At 50.8% G+C, this 15043-nt stretch overlaps 1 protein-coding gene across 2 annotated transcripts in view; it reads left to right on the top strand.

Moving 5' to 3' along the window:
• The window catches only part of PTPN5 (protein tyrosine phosphatase non-receptor type 5), a 54160-nt gene that overhangs the window by 873 nt on the left and 38244 nt on the right, over positions 1 to 15043 (top strand). Inside the window, exon 1 of one of the 2 annotated variants that reach the window (XM_032413829.1) lies at positions 88 to 385. The exons of the other annotated variant lie outside the window; for it this stretch is intronic. The gene's annotated coding sequence lies outside the window, so the exon portion shown is untranslated. Of the gene's footprint in view, positions 1 to 87; positions 386 to 15043 lie in introns of those variants that run through there. 2 annotated transcript variants of the gene reach the window in all.

Raw genomic sequence — 15043 nt, 5'->3', positions numbered from 1 at the left:
GCCAGCCCCGCGGGCCCTGCGCAATTCCCGGGGAGCGGCGCCAGGCCGCCCGGGGGCGGGGCGGAGCCGGGGCTGGGGGGTGCCGAGCCGACCCGGAGGCTGCGCCCGCGACTCCGCAGCCCAAGTGCATTCGGTGGGGCGGCCGGGCAAGGGAGCGCGCACGGAGCGCGGGACGGAGCGCCGGGCGGACGGACCGACGGACGGACGCCCCCGCACACGCAGACGCACAGAGCTCGGCGCGGCCCCCGTCACACATACACACACACACTCGCGCAGACACACACAGGAACACACGCAGACACACGCACACTCGCGCGCGCACATCCTCCCGCCAGCCTGCCTGCCCGCCCGCCCGCTCGCCGGCGCCCGGAGCCCGCTCTGGCCGGTAAGTGTGGCGCCTCTGTGGGCGCCTTTGTGTGGGGAGCCGGTAGGTGGAAGGCGCGGGGTCCCTCCCGGGGCGGCCCCGCGACTGAGACCTCCTCCAACCCCCAGGGCCGAGAAGCGGGAGCCCGCCACCGCCACGCCCCCATGGCGCTCCCTGCGCCCCCGGACTGGGGGAGGGGGCCCCCGCGCCGGGGAGGGGGCTCGGCGCTGGGTACCGGGGAGAGAGCAGCAGCCACTCCCCACGAAGCCCGTGCACGGTTCCGGGGAAGGATGGAGACGGTGGTCCCGGGTCCGAGCCTCCGCGAGCGAGGCTGGTGCGCGGCTCTTGGCTGCGTCGCCTTTCCGGGGTCTGAAGCTCCGGAGGGAGGCAGGAGATCGCCGCTAGCCTGCTGGCCTGTAAAACGCGGCTCCCAGCCTTCCCTTCGCTTCGCCTCCCCCGGACCGACCGTGTAGCTTAAACAACCCGCCACCCACCCACCCCCAAAATAAGAGCCCAGCGCATTCCCCTCCCCCAGCATGCCCCTTTTTCCTAGATGAGGCCCAGGCTGCTGCAAAATCCGGAGATTGTCCCGGTCAGAGCCCTGAGGGGGCTTACCTTACCAAGGATCACGTGGCTTAGAGGGTCAGGACCAGATGAGCCCTTGGAACTCATTTAAACCCCTCACTTTACAAATGGGGAAACTGAGGTCCAGTGAGGTGGCTTGACCAAGGTCACCAGAGTTAGTGACAAAGCCTGCATTAGAATCTAGGGTCTCTGGCTTTCCTATTCATTTTTCTCCTACATAATTCAATCCTATACCCATTGAAGCCCCAGAACCCCAAAATTCATCTGAGTGTACCAGGGAAGTCTGTAATTCCAGCCCTGCCCCCACTTGGAGCGGCAGGTGCCATTCATTTGCTACCATCCTTACTGGGGGCGGGGGGTGGAAAGGGTGGCCTTTAGTTTGCTTCAGTCAGCCTCAGAGGAGAGCTCTCTTATGCAAGCAAGCACTCCAGGTTTGGGGATTTAATTTGCAAGAATGAAGCAGCTCTGGGCAGGAGATCAGATTCTAGGGTGTTGGGCTCTCCCAGGAGTCATTGAGCCTGTCCTGTGTCCTCAGTTGGACCAGTTGGTGTGGCTTTCAAGAGTCATCCCCTTTCCTCACCTTGACCTGACTATATGCCTTCCAGGTCATGTTCCCCTCCTCCTTAATGGCCTGGGTCTTCTAATCTAACCAGGCCCCTTGCATCATCCCTTTGTGGAGGTCCCCCAAGTCCTTCATGTCAGGCCACCCCTTCCTCCTTGATGTATGTTGAGTACAGTCTCTTGGTGTTGCTGACAAAGCTGCTGGGGAAGCTTGAATTACAGCCTCCCCAGGCTCAGGTGGTAGCTCAGGGTAAGGCTCCCTCAAGGGCAGCTGGGTGTCCCCAGAGCTGAGCCCGATGCCTGGCGCAGACAGGGTGCCCCGAGAGGTATGTCGAAGGAGTGCAAGCTGGGTGGTGAATGGATGAAGTCAGTCACTCTTGAGGAGACTCCGTTGGATGAGATAGTAGTTGGCAAGGAGGGCAATGTTCAGTCTCTAGGGGCCTGAGGCTCTTGTCTCAAGAGCTTCCTTTCTGAGTGGGGTGAGCCACCTGGCAAGGTGACTAGGTGTCATAACTCCAGGGACCACCACTCACACCGTATGTGGTCCACAGAAATGGCATTGCGCTCCAGGAGCGCCATTTACATGGACTTCCTGATGCGTAGTGCCCCCTGGCTTTTTGCGGAGCAGGGGCTCCCACACTGAAAGTGAAGGGATCTGGGTTCCAGGCCCAGTCTCCTCCTCACTGGCTGGACTGTTTCAGTGAATGCTCATAACCTCTCTGGGTCTGTTTCTTCATCTGAAAAATAAGATCGTTGGATTGGAAATTTTCAGGGTATCTTTCAGGTCTGAACTGTGGGGAGGGGGGAGGGGAGCACTTATTTACATAATTGCTGTGGGCCTGATTTTCCTCTTCTATTACTCTGTGAGGGAATAAAATGAGATGAAATAATTTATATAGGGTACTTAGCCCAGTGCCTGGGGCATAGAAAGAGCTCCAGAATAGGTAACTATTAATACCATTAGAGCCCCAGCTTTGAGGGTATACTTCACGTCTTCCCTCTTCAGATAGCCCAAGGACATGGGATTTTAGGGCCTCGGAGTCCCTCTCCCTCAAAAAATCTCTTTCCCACTGGACTTCGCGCTCAGCCGGCATAAGACATCCATGAAGCCTCCCTGGGACAAGGAACACTTCAGTTTATCAGTTGTTTCACAGCTAATCATGACTGAATTTAGTAACTGATATAGTGTCAAAACGTTTCTTACACTGTCACTTGCATTTAATTCTCCTAAGACCCCCATGATAGCCACAGTGTTATCATTCCCATTTTATAAATGGGGAAGTTAAGACTTGGAGTTGAAGTTATCTAAGGGTGCATACTTTAAAAGTCTCAGAGCCAGGGAGCTGTGCCTTGAGCTCAGATCATCTGAATCCAGATTCTGAACTCTTTCTTCTACATCATGTTGCCTGTCCTTTCCCAGCGCCTGCCCTAAGAGAGAGACAGATGACCTTTGGGAAAGAGTTGAGAAGAAGGATGGATTTTATTCTTCTGGAAAATCAGGAATCGCTTCTTGGAGAAGCTCTGTAGCATTTGAGTTGGGTCTACGTGATTAGTACACTAGAAGAAAGAAAGGAAATTATTTCAAGTATTAGAGGCAACATGAGCAGAGAACAGGGATTGGGGCCTTCTTGGGCGTGTGTAGAAACTGGAAAGTGTATCATTCCAACTGGAGCAGAAAGGATAACAGAGGAGTTGTGAGAGGGAAGACTAGGTAGGAAGGTGGAGGTAGTTTCTGGGAGCATTGAATGCCAAGCTAAGAGATGGGTCTTTAGTTTCTGAGTAGGGAAGAGACCTGATCCAGCCTGGCCAATAGGAAACTCATCCTGGCTGCCCTGTGGAGAACAGATTGGAGGGGAGGACCCACTGGCAGGGAGGCCAGGTGAGAAATAATGACAGAGGTCTAAGTGAGAGATAAGGAGTGGGGGTGGTCAGGGCGCCTGGGTGGCTCAGTTGGTTAAGCGACTGCCTTCGGCTCAGGTCATGATCCTGGAGTCCCTGGATCGAGTCCCGCATCAGGCTCCCTGCTCGGCAGGGAGTCTGCTTCTCCCTCTGACCCTCCCCCCTCTCATGTGCTCTCTCTCATTCTCTCTCTCTCAAATAAATAAATAAAATCTTTAAAAAAAAAAAAAAAGGAGTGGGGGTGGTCATAAGAACGAAGAGAGAAAGGAGTTGATGCAGGGGGCTAGAGTGTCACCAAAATGGGCAGGGGTGTGGCCGTAGGTGCTAGAGGGAGGGAGGAATGAGAAGTGGTGGCAAGGTTTTGAGCCTGAGTGGCTAAGGATGCCATTCACAGAGAGAGCCCAACAGGAGGGGGGGATGGGGAGGCCTGCCAGTGGGGGCCATGGATCTGACAGGGCACCATAATGACTCCTGCAAAGCTGGCTCACTGAGCACCCCGAACTGTCAAGAGCCAGTTTGCTCATTCATTCATTCAATCTCCAGATACATATAAACATCTGTTATGTGCCAGGTTGTTCTGGGCTCTGGGGATACATTGCTGAAAAAGATGAACTTCCTGCCCAAGCTCTACCAAGGGAGACAGAAAATAAAACATAAGCAGAGATATGACATTTCAAGGGGTGAGAAGTGCTCTGGAGAAAAATAAAACAGGGTGGGGAGGGGGGAGAGTGAAGGAAGAGATTTGCCTTTAAATAGAATTGCCTTTGAGGAGGTGAGAGTTGAGCAAAGACCTAAATGAAGTGAGGAGACCAGAGAGAATAGCATTCTAAGAAGAGGAGACCACCAGTGCAAAGGCCCTGGGGTAAGAATCCCTTGGTGTTTTCAGGGACTAGCAAGTGTGGCTGTAAGAGATAGGCAGAGAAGAATGGTGGTAAGGGAAAAGGTAGGAGAGAGGGGCAGGGCCAGATCATGTAGGTGTTTATAGGCCTAAGGAATAAGAAATCACAGTGTTAATGAGTCCCAAGAGAACCAGAGTCCTATTCTTCTTGTATTCTTAGTGACTAGCAAACCAAACCTGACACTCAGCACTGGCTCACTAAATAGTTGTTGAATGACTGAATGTTAGAAATGACCATTTATGTATGAAGCTGCATACCTTGGAATTATATGAACCACTAAATAAAGATATTACGGCATAGTAAGGTGTCGTATGGTCAAAATGGTAAAGCTCAGATGATTTGAATGTGTTGTCATTCAAGTATGAAAAGTCCACAGTTTGCAGATTTGTTAGAGAGCAAGGCTCTCAGTGAGAATGTCTAACTTTGGGCTAATGTAAGGGGTAAACCATTCGTGGCCAAATCTCTTGGTCACTGTGATAGTAAAATGAAGACCCTACATTGTCCTTCCTTTGCATGGTGAGGTGGTTGGTTGAAGTCATTAGAGAGGCTTCAAGTCAAAATGTTCCCCTCTCCCAGAACTCTCTGGAAGTCACTCAGAGGGATTTGTGGACTTCAGTGATGGGCAGCATGTGGGTGTCTAGAGTCAGCTCCAAAGATTGTATGTTTCATCATCAGCTGAAGGGTGTTGCCTGGCCTTAAAAAATAAATTGCATTGTAAAAATGACGTGACCACACTATAAAGCAAATGTAAGATTAACCATGATATTGAACATCCTGTTCTATTTCTTCTGAAAATCTGTCTTTTTTTCTTCCTGCAGTTTTTTTTTATTTTTTTATTTGAATTCCAGTTAGTTAACATACAGTGTAATGTTAGTTTCAGGTGTACAATATAGTGATTCAACACTTCCATATATCACCCGGTGCTCATCACAATAAGTGGACTCCTTAATCCCCATCCCCTATCTCCCCCATCCCCCTACCTACCTCCCCTCTGGCAACCATCAATTTGTTCTCTGTATTAAGAGTCTGTTTCTTGGTTGCCTCTAAAAGTCTGTATTTTTTAATGGATGAAATCAGTCCACATCTAGCTTTAGTACCTTGCATTTTTCACTTAACATTTTATTGTGACTTCTGTGTCCCATCATGATCTTTTTATCCTTAGTGGCTTTGCTATATTTTGTTTAACCATTTCTTTGTTGGTGGATATAGTAGTGAACATCCTCAAGCACAGCTTTTCCATCTCGGATTCTCAAGGCATCCATTTTAAGCATCCTCAAGAGGGTATGATGGGGCCATGGAGAGGTTAAAGAGGGGCCCAAGGGACAGAAAGGAGTGACTGTGGACAGAGGCAGGTTGATTTCGTGGACCTAAATGATGTGGCCCTGGGTCCTGGGGTAGAAAGAGAACAGGGGACACTGGAGCAAGAACCAAGGAGAGGATGGACAGGGAGATCACAGATCAGGAGGCCAGAGGCAAAAGAGCACTAAGGGTATGCCAGAGTGGTCCGATTCAGGATGGGGTCCCTCCAGCATTTTCTTGGTTCTGTTGGGGTGCTTTTTTAAAATTGGGAAGTACATGAAATTTGCTATTTTACCCATTTCTAAGGAATACAGTTCGGCGACATTAAGTACATTCGTAACGTTGCACCACCATCACCACCTTCCACCCATAGAACTCTCTTCATCCTGCAAAACTGAAACTCTGTATTCATTAAACAATAATCCCTCATTCCCGCCCAGCCTCTGGTAGCCTGTATTCCACTTTCTTTCTCTGTGAATTCACCTGTTCTAGACCCCTTGTATATACACTATCTGCCTTTTTGTGGCTGGCCTATTTCACTTAGCAGAGTGTTCTTCAAGATGCATCCGTGTTATTGCATGGGTCAGAAGTCCCTTCCTTTTTCAGGCTGAGTAATATTGCGTTGTCCAGACGACCACATTTGGTTTATCCGTTCATCCATTGATGCGCACTTGGGTTGCTTCCAGCTTTGGGCTGTTGTGGACATTGTTCCTGTGAATATTGATGTACGTATCTGAGCCCCTGCTTTCAGTTTTTTCGGATCTAGGAGTGGAATTGTTGGATCATAGGGTCATTCTGTGTTTAACTTTGTGAGGAACAACTGGGGCTTTTTTTAAAAAAGATTTTTGTGGGCCCAGCATGAAAAAGGCCACTGAATGAAGTCTTTGGAGTTTGGAGTCTGGGAAGAAGCCATTAATTTAAAAAAATAGATGCTCGGGGCACCTGGGTGGCTCAGTCAGTTAAGTGACCAACTCTTGGTTTCGGCTCAGGTCGTGATCTCACGGTCATGAGATCGAGCCCTGCATTGTGCTCCACGCTCAGCACAGAGTCTGTTCCAGATTCTCTCTTCCTCTTCCTCCAGCTCATGTGCTTTCTCTCTCTTGCTCAAATAAATAAAATTTTTTGAAAAATAAAAAAGTAGAAGCTCGTGGCTTCTTTGTGGCCTTGGAGGTAATAGAGAGGAGAGAAGAGAGACCAGAGTAAAAGTGAATCCAGCCTCCATTTCTGAAGAATTATTGTGATTTAGAGGCCTTGTGGGTAGAAAAAGAAAGCTCTCTGGAGAGGTCTTAGTGGATGCAGTTCATTCATGCATGCAAGTGTTTACTGTGCCAGGAAATCCACGTGGCCACAAGGCCCCTGCCCACAAGGAGCTTACGTCTCTTGGGGTGCCAGACGAGTAACCCAGCAATAGTGCTCCATCCTGACATGTGTTCTGATAATGATAATAACAAGTACTGACTTCTTCTGGGTGCTTATGACATTATCTCCTTATTCTCATGACAGGTCAGTACAGAAGGTGTTTATTGTCCTCAGTTTACAGACTCAGAGAGCTTGAGGAACTTGCCAAGAACACACAGCAAGGGAGTGGCAGAGCCAGATTCAGACCTAGGCAGTAACCGTCCTCTGGTGCTGGGCCGAGGGCTGTGGGAACGCAGGAGAGACACCTGTAAAGCGTGGAGATCTGGGAAGGCTTCCTGCAGGAAGAGGTGGGCCAGCGTTTTAGCATAAGTCAGCTGTGTTCTGCTTTTGCCCGTGGTTTCAGAAAACGGTTTTCTGTAGCAGCAGCAGCCTCCAGCCCTCCTGCTAGGGACTCTGACCTCCCAGGGCCACCCCACCTCACCGAGACTCCATTTCAGAGGAGGATAATCATTCATCATCACTGGTGCTCATCATGAGGCCGGGCGGGGGGCATTTCCTTTTCCCTCTGCCTCCCCTAGCTGGCCTCCTTCCAGCCCCTCCTGGGGTACCACAGAGGGACATCTAGGGCTCCTCCTGGGTCCGAGCAGCTTCAGGACAGCGGGCTGGAATTGACCAAGGACAAAGCCCAGGAGTGGCCATGGAGGTCCCGTGTCCACCTTCTGCGTCACTTCGCTGCCCCAAGATGCCCGGACCTTGTGGGCTCCCATCATGGCCAAAGCCCCATCTTCCCCAAACCCAGATGTAGCCAGTCCCCTCTGCTCCTTCACCCCCTGGTGCGGCCTGCAGCACTGCTTCCCACCAGGGACCCTCTTGGCCTTTGAGTGGGAGAGCTCTTCGTCGCGAAAGCCTCCCCGGTCCCATCCCCTAAATATTGCCAGTGCACCTTTAGTCGTGACCACCAAGAGCAAAGTACCTGCCCTCTGAGGTAACCATGGTTCCTGGTCCTGTCATTCTGGATGTTTCGTCCATTCTTGATCTTCACAGGAATGGCATCAGAACATGGGGTCTTTGTGGCATGAGGCAGTTCGGGGGATCCGTCCGTGTTGTGCCCCCAGCCTCACTGGCACAGATTTCTACATGCCAGCTAGAGTGAAAGCAGCCTCCAAGTTCAAGGCAGGATGACTTGGCCTGCTGCACCAAGCCGGCTGCCATGCCGTGGGGGTCTCCTCTCCTGCCCCCTTTGCAGCTGCACCCACATGTCCTCTTTCTCCCACTCCCCGGCTCCTTCCTCTCTCTGGCTCTTTGCCCCAGCGCTGTCCTCTGCCTGGAATGCTCTCCCCACTGTCTGCTGAACTCCTGCTTGTCCCAGAGATGCTCATCATCTCTCTGTGCAACTTCCCAGCCCCTCCCTTTGTGCCCTCCTAGGCATTCCCATAAGATGGCCTCAGGTGATATTTAGCACATTTCTTTCTTTTTTTATTAGTTTCAGAGGTAGATTTAGTGATTCATCACTTGCGTATAACACCCAGTGCTCATGACATCACGTGCCCTCCTTAATGTCCATCACCCAGTTACCCCATCCCCGCACCCACCTCCCCTCCAGCAACCCTCTGTTTGTTTCCTAGAGTTCACTGTCTCTCATGGTTTGCCTCCCTCTCAATTTTCATCTTATTTTATTTTTCCTTCCCTTCCCCTGTGTTCATCTGCTTTGTTTCTTAAATTCCACATATGAGTGAGATCATATGATACTTGTCTTTCTCTGACTGACTTATTTCGCTTCACATAATACCCTCTAGTTCCATCCACGTCGTTGCAAATGGCAAGATTTCATTCTTTTTGATGGCTGAGTAATATTCCTCTGTGTGTGTGTGTGTGTGTGTGTGTGTGTGTGTGTGTGTGTATCACCTCTTCTTTATCTACACATCTCGTCAATGGACATCTGGGCTCTTTCCATATTTTGGCCATTTAGCACATTTCTGACTCTATGCACTAAGCTGGACCCTGGCTGAGGGCAGGGACTGGGTCTTGGGCCCAACAGAGCCTGATAGTAAAGAATCATATAAGATTATAAAACAATAGCAGACCTTGTCTCAAGATTGTCTTGAAGGCAAACTGGATTTAAAACAACCGTTCAAAATAAATCTCACCCACCCTCTGAAACTGATAAAAGAGACAGTGTGGGATATCTCTGACTACAGATGATCAATGTAAAGTGAAACTTGCCGCCAGTGAAGCAGAGACCTCCAGCCCTTCCCCAGAGGACCCAGCATCATGAAAATGGCATCAGAGAGTACAGAATAGTACAGCTCAGGGAGCCAGGGAAGAGACCCGAGTCAATCAGGGAAGGCTGCCTGGAAGAGGTCAAGTTCCAAATGTTTTCAAAGAGGAGTCTATTAAACCAGGGAGTTACATAATCAGGGGGTAATTCACAGAAAGCCTTAACGCATGATCCAAAGCAGCCTGGATCTGTCCTCTTATGACCCTGGTCCTGAGTCTCACATGGCTGCCCTTCCCTTTCAGTTCTTTTCACTCACTTCTTTCTTCTTTTTTTTCCCACTTAGTCACTCCTTCCTATCTTCTTTTCAAATCCGAGGGTACAGGAAAATGCTGGAAGCACATTGCCCTGCCTCCCATCCCTCTTCCTCTGCACGGGGCTCCCCGTTGTGGACCATATAGGAGGAGGCCCATCCTTTGCCCCTTCTCAGCCTGGGCAGCTCACAGAAGCCCAGGGTATGAACGGGATAGCCAGGGAGCAGCCCAGGGTGGGGTGCAGTCTGTTGCCAGATTCCGAGTCACAAATCAAATGCTGGCAGAAGAATTCAGCCAGAGGCGTGCTCACCGTGCACCGGCCTCACTGGAAAGGCTTCCTGGAGGAGGCATGGTGCTGAGGTAGAGGTCCTGAGGGCAGAAGGGCCCGAGGCCACAGCTCAGAAAGGAGGAACAGGGAGGCCTACGCGGGAAGGAAGAACAGGGGAGACAAAGGCCGAGAATCAAAAATGAGTGTGGCTGGAAGATGGGGCAGTGTTCATGGTGCAGGAGGATTTGGGGAATCCCATGAAGTCAGGTTTCCAGTTCTTTGACCCACCTTCCTCAGGGCTCCGGGTCTGACGAGGGAGACCTGGAAACAGCCCAGGGCTCTCCAGATGGAAGAAGAGTCTGTTCTGCTGGGGAGGCCCTGCACTGTTCTCATTAGCTCCAGGAACACCTGACTGAGCCTGAGGAAAAAGGAAACAGACCTTTGGAGCTGATGGCCCTGCCTGGTCCAAAGAGCAGAAGCATCTCTGGTGCGGGGTTGACTGCGAGGGAAGCTTTGGGCCAGGTCAGCTGTAATAAGGAGGAGGCCGTCTGCCTCAGGTTGCCTGGTACTTTCTTTACTGCAGTCACTTCCAGAGCCTGTGCCACAACCCTGCCACGGGCAGCTGTGTTGCTCCTGCAGCCCAGAGAAAGAAACTGAGGCTCAGAGAGGTCCAGACACTGGCCAGGGACCCCATGGGGAGAATGTGGCAAAGCACAGTGTTTCAACCAGGTCTCTCTGCCTCTAAATCCATCCTTTTTCCAGAGCACTATGGTGGCCTTGAGGTGCGTGACCTTAGAATGGTCAGCTGTCATGTTTTGAGGGATTCTGCCCATAACCGAGGACCTCTGTTGACAACCTGCCCTGGGCCCCAGGTTTCCAGCTGTACAGTAGCATGAGGCATTGAGAGGACCATCTGTCCTTGGCCCGGGACCTAGCTCTGTCCTGTCTTCTCCATGGGCCACCTGAGCAGGAGGAGAGTGACACTTACCTGGGCTCATGCCAGGCTCTAATCCCTCCAAGTGCCTATTAGCTCCTAGACAAAGTGAGCTAATGATGTCTTTTTCACAAGGTCGCCGCAAGGGTCTAATTAAATAAGGCATTGGAAAGCATGGGGCACGTAGTAGGTATGCAGCTGATATTACATTTGAATACAGGAGGTCAGACCCATTTAAACCTTGACTCTGGTCCCGTCTGGTTTTTGTTTTTTGTTTTTTTCCTTCCCATTCCATATGACACTCTATTGTCTCTCCTGGCAAAGGAGCCTCAGACCCAACCAAGGTTTCCAAATGTAGCCTCTGCCTTGCCTCTCCCAGGCTCTGCCTGACTCAGTTTGTCTGAGTCTTTCACCAAATCCTAAAGTGCCAGGGTCTTCCCAGCCTGTGCTGGCACTGCCTGGGCCAGGCCTGAGCACAGAAGGGTTAAATGAGAGGCAGAGGTTGGGGACTCTGGCCGGGACTAGACCTCATGATGGGTGTGGCAGGAGCCAGAGCTCTCCCTGGCTGCAGGGGGAGCAACCGTAGCTCTGAGCCCCGGCTCTCCCCTCTGTAGCGTACAAGCCCTATGAGAAGTGGTTTCATAAGCGTGAAGAGCAGAGCAGATGCCAAATGGGACCATCATGGACGATCCAGAGCAAAGCAGAGGCACAGGTAGTCCAGGCCAAGGGGTGGCATCAGGGACATCTGGGGCTGAAACCAGAGGCCTATAGACACCAGCAGCATGAAACCATTTGTGATCAGGGTGAGTATGTGACCAACACAGGCCAAGTTAGAATTCTTGTTCCACGTGGATTGGGGAGAGCTGCAAGAGTGGACAAGGCCTCAGTCCTAGAAGGCAAATGACCAAGACAGAGACTCTGCCAGGGGCATCAGGCGAAAAGCCAGGTGCTGGTGTTGGGCCAGTGTCCGAGCCAGACAAGCAACAGTGAGGCTGAGTGTTGTTACAACTCTCAACAACCGTCATATGAGCTAACTCTTACATAATGTACTCTGGCCAAGCATTCCTCTAGGAGCTGGATGTTTACTCATCCCAGCAATGTGATTTTAAAGATGAGAAAACTGAGGCACAGAGAGTTGGAGTAAAACTCCTGATCTCCAAGACGGGCAGCCTGACCCCTCACATTCATAGCTCGAAATCAGCCATCGTGGGACCATTTACACCATGGAAATCGGCAGATGCCACTAATCAGGGCTTTTAAATTTATTTATTTATTGTTCTGAGAACCAATTTATTAGTACATCATAAGAGTCATCCTAGAGTCTCCATGGACCTCATCTGTGTGGGGAAGGAAGAGCTGTATTAACTGAGAAACAGGCAACACGTGACATACAAAATAACGTATGTATACAAAATAATGTATGTATACAAAATAATGTATGTATGTATACAAGATAAACAGCTAACGTTTTTAGGGGTTTTTTTTAAGATTTTACCTGAGCACATGTGCATGAGCAGAGGGGGAGGGGCAGAGGGAGAGGGAGAAGATGAGTCCCCGCTGAGCAGGGATCCCAGGATCATGATCCGAGCCAAAGGCAGATGCTTACCGACTGAGCCACCCAGGCTCCTCTCGCTTAATATCCTTAAGAATCCTTTGCTGTGTAGATGGTTATTTCCATTTCACAAGTAAGCAAACTGAGGCATAGAGAATTCAAGTATCTTGTGCAAGATTGGGTAACCACTGGGGGATCCTTTATTCATACTCGGGCAGCCCAATCCCACAGCCTGTGCTTTGTGGTTTTTAATGAGCCATTTATTCATACTCAGTCTCTAGCCTGCTTTTAATTTGTCTTTTCAAGAAATATGTCTTGAATCTATCTGCCAGGTGTCAGATAGAGTGTAGGCATGGAAAACAGGAAGGTCCATGTCAGAAGCTGTACACTTCGTGGTTTAAATAAAGCCTGAGTTGGAAGCCTGGTTCTGCCACTTACCAACTCTGTGACCTTGAACAATGACTCAGTCCCTCCAAGTCCCAATCTCTGCATGCGTAGGAGGAGGATGATCACTGTGTTTAGTTGATAGGGTTATAGTGAGAGATGAATGATGGAGAACATGCCCAGCAGTTGGCATGGTCTCCAGCACACAGGCAGCACTCAATCCAAGGGGGCCGCGGGAATTCTAGACCCCAGGTTTGTGTACAGGTGCCCCATGGGAATTGGGGTTACAGGCATCAATAGATCATTTCTGAACAGAGAGGTAAGAAAGGAAGAGGGAGTACCCAGTTCTTCCCAAGGGAGTCAGGGACGGTTCTGCCGAAGAGGTGACATTTGAATAGGATCTGAAAAGGGTCTTCGAGAGTTTTCCAAGCTGGGAAGGGGAAAGGGGGGCTTTTCCAGTGAAGGGAAAAGTACATTCCAAGGTATTCTAGGTAGGAGTGGGCATCTAACCCAAGGGACATACCAGAATACCCTCATAAGAGGTGTGATCATACCTTCATGTTTGTGAGTGTTTTCTCCTCGTACACTAAACTCTGTACCTGGGTCTTGGGGGGGCGTGTTGAGAGAGGGAGCAGAATGAGTGTTTTCAGAGTGTTGGAAAACAGGGTTGAACCCGATGACCTTTGAACTCTGAAATCCTGCTCTTCGATTGATCTTATTGGGGGCTCACTGTACAAGTAGGACTGTCCGCAGCAGATAGTGAACATGACCTCTGTCAGTAACTGGCTGGGGTGGGAGCCGCCCTACACACTTGAAGATCCAGCAGCCTTTGCCAGGTGGGCTCCGTGGACCAAAGCCTTGGTTCCCTGCCACTCCACCACCATCCGCCTCATTAAATCCACCTTGACCGCCCCGAAGTTGGGGCTTGACCTTAAGGAAAGGCCCTTAAAAGTCATTAAGTTCAATTCCCTTGATTTTAGTTGGCGCTGCTGAGACGCAGGTTAGAGGAAACGGCCAGCCCAAAGTCACAAGGTGGCCTTGGACAAAAGTGCTGGGCTGCTGGGTCCTTGGCCTGGGGAGAGCACACAAAGCTAATGGCCCTACAGCAAGGAGGTCCTTCGGGGCCCTGGGCAGGAGGACAGGCACGCTTGAGTCCGCCTCTGGCTCCTTCACCAATTTGCCCACTGTGTGAGCCTGGCAGAATCCCTTCGCCCCCAAGCCTTAATTTCTTCATCTGTAAAATGGGATGCAGCCTAATAGACCTAAAACGAGGATTTTTTTTTAAAAGAACAGATACAGCACAGCTGCTGTAGTCTGCTGATTCATTCATGCTCACTCTCTTCCTACCTTCAGAGCACTGTTTTCAACAAAGGTGGAAAGCCAGAAGAGAAGAGGGCTTAGGAGCATGGGCGGTGAGGGGCAGATCTGTCATTACTAGCTGTGTGGCGTGGGGCAGGTCACTTCACGTCTCTGAATCTCCATCTTTTCATCTAGAAAACACAGGAAATGAAAGTATGTTCCTCCTAGGGCTATTTGAAGAATAAGGTCTGCCTCACCTTGGGAGGGAGGGGAGGGAGATGGAAAACAAGAAGGAAGAGTATCACGAATGAGCATCTCCATCAGTGTCCCTGTCCCGCATCATGTTGCCTTTTCACCTTCCCCTCGTCACACTGAATTTTTTCCCATCTCTTGAACGTGCCCTGTTTTCTCTTAGCTTCAGGCCCGTTCACATGCCCTCCTTCTGCCTGGAACAGCCCACCCGCCCCTCTGTCATTCCATAGCTGCTGAGCCCGGCTCCTCATTCATGGCACATCATAGATTTCCTTCCCGGGAACATTTCCTGAGGTCTCTGCCTCATTAGGGACCTCAGCGGTGCCCCCACAGCACCCTGCACTTCTCCTTCACACTGGCAGCCTGTGTCACCATTGCCTTTTGCTGACCTGCATTCCCCCATTAGGCCGTGAGCTAGAGTTCAGCCGTGGCCTGCACATAGGAGCTGTTTAGTAAAGACTAGTTGAGCAAACGAATGTTCCAGTCCCTGGATCTGACTCACATGGAAGATGGGAAACTTTGTGTTGCCCGAAGCCCTCTGCAGGGACTCTCCAGCATCTTTCCACCTTCCCTCCCGTTGGGTCTTGGCCACACCCACGCCCCAGTCTCCCACCAACAGAGCAGGATGGGGAAGTCATCATTTATCTGGGCACATCCCAAGCAGAGAACACTCAGACCCTGTGTTTGGGATCCAGAACACTCCAAGTTTGCAGTCTGCTCAGACGTGGGGACAGATGGCTGGACAGTGGACAGCTGGGCAGGGAGGGTAGGCAGCTTGGCAAGATGGAAATAGCTGTGAACTAAGCATTGGGAGCTTGGGGCTCAGAGCCTGTCTGTTCCCCAACTTTGCTGCACACAT

Source organism: Phoca vitulina, unplaced genomic scaffold (genome assembly GCF_004348235.1).
Source record: "Phoca vitulina isolate PV1807 unplaced genomic scaffold, GSC_HSeal_1.0 scaffold16, whole genome shotgun sequence".
Classification (NCBI taxonomy): domain Eukaryota; kingdom Metazoa; phylum Chordata; class Mammalia; order Carnivora; family Phocidae; genus Phoca; species Phoca vitulina.
Note: the sequence above shows the minus strand (reverse complement) of the source record. Positions and strands in the feature narration are given on the sequence as shown.